The sequence below is a fragment of the Euprymna scolopes genome, chromosome 19 (assembly GCF_053919585.1).
Source record: "Euprymna scolopes isolate OS-2025 chromosome 19, ASM5391958v1, whole genome shotgun sequence".
In the NCBI taxonomy this organism is placed as follows: domain Eukaryota; kingdom Metazoa; phylum Mollusca; class Cephalopoda; order Sepiida; family Sepiolidae; genus Euprymna; species Euprymna scolopes.
The window spans coordinates 69,788,452-69,790,283 of record NC_136500.1 but is presented as its reverse complement, the minus strand read 5'-3'; the positions used below and the strand labels follow the sequence as shown (position 1 = coordinate 69,790,283).

The 1,832-nt window shown below is 35.3% G+C and overlaps 1 pseudogene; it reads right to left on the bottom strand.

Annotated features, from left to right (window-relative positions):
* Positions 1–989: 989 nt before the first annotated feature.
* LOC145240446 (5S ribosomal RNA) lies at positions 990–1,106 on the bottom strand (annotated as a pseudogene).
* Between the last annotated feature and the right edge of the window lie 726 nt (positions 1,107–1,832).

Below are 1,832 nucleotides of genomic sequence, written 5' to 3'. Positions count from 1 at the left end.
TCCCCGACCCATATAAAAGAAAGTTGTATTTCTTTTTAAATAAATAAAAATGGTTTTTAATGTGAATATCAATACACAAAAAAAATATAGGAATCTAGGCAGATATACCATCATATTTGGTAAGTTTATGAATTTCAAATTGCAGCGACTATTAATCAGAATTTAATAAATGTAGTTTAGTTGGAAAAATAATAACCTGAATTGTAAAATAGGCTATGTGATATTTACCCTGAATGTCGCGCATTAAGGGAATCATCTATTATCCAGAGCCTATTTTAAACACATTTTTTACAACTATAAAACGCTTAAATCAAAGTCATTTGTTTTTCTTAGTTTTCCATATGAATTACAAAATATCTGATATTTCCTCAAATCCTCTAGCCGTGATGGAGGAAAGACAAAAACCGTTAACGCTTCTAATTACCTCAAATAACAGCGAAGGGTGATTTGATTTCAAATATTTCTTATATATTTTATCTCTTTGGTTTTCATATATAAAGTAAATTTCACAGCAAGTGTTAGTCTTCTCTTTCCATCAAGGAGAGAGATTTGGGGAAAATATATATAGACACACACACACACACACACACACACACACACACACACACACACACACACATATATATAGAGAGAGAGATAGAGATATATAGATGTATAGATATAGATATGCATAAACATATGCACAAAAAGATAAATATATACATAAATATATATATATGTGTGTATATATATATATATATATATATACATATACATGCATTTATACACACATATATAATACGGCATATATATAAGATATTATATGAAGTAACAGGCTCCTTCAGTCTTGGGCAGACTGTGGATACCCACGAAGTGTTGCGTGCGCCTGAAATTTTAGTGGCATGAGGTGCGCAATCTCCAACCACACATCTCCTGAGACGACATTGTTAAATACCAGTGGCAAGTAAAGTACAGGATGACTGGAAACAAATGCTGAAATAAGCGGAGAGCACATAGAGCACCTAGAATTTCTAAAGGGTCACCCATCTGATACTCACCAGGCTCAACGTTGCTTAACGTCGGTGATCTGACGAGAACCGGTGTGTCAACGCGATTATGCCGTATATATATATATATATATATATATATATATATATATATATATATATATATATATACACACACACATTTATACACACACACGCACATATATATATACACACATTTATACACACACACACGCACATATATATAATACGGCACAATCACGTTGACACACCGGTTCCCGCCAGATCACCAAAGGTATGCAACCTTGAGCCTGGCCAGTACCAGATGGGTGACAACTTAGGAAGGCTAGTTGTTGTATATACCTCCTGGGAAGATTGGGCGCGGGGCTAGCTCCCTCACCCTGAAAAAAAAACCCTCCTCGCTACAAAAGCATCTACAAAGTTGTGGATGGTCTATATATCTCCAAGGGCTCAAGGCTATGGATGGATAATCACGTTTACATATCGGTTCTCGCCAAATTACTGAGATGGCCAGTATCAGGTCGATGACCATTTGGGAATATCAGCCACTGTATGTGCTCTCCGCTTATCTCGGCATTGGTTTTAGTCGCCCTGAAATTTCTACTTACGACTGGTATTTAACAACCTCTGCATTTGGATATTGCACAAGTTTGCCACAAAAATTTTGCGGACAAGTCACCGTATCATCTGTGATGTTTTGTAGTATTCATCGAAATCGACGGACAGACATCATATATATATATATATATATATATATATATATATATATATATAGAGAGAGAGAGAGAGAGAGAGAGAGAGGGAGAGAGAGAAAGAGATAGATAG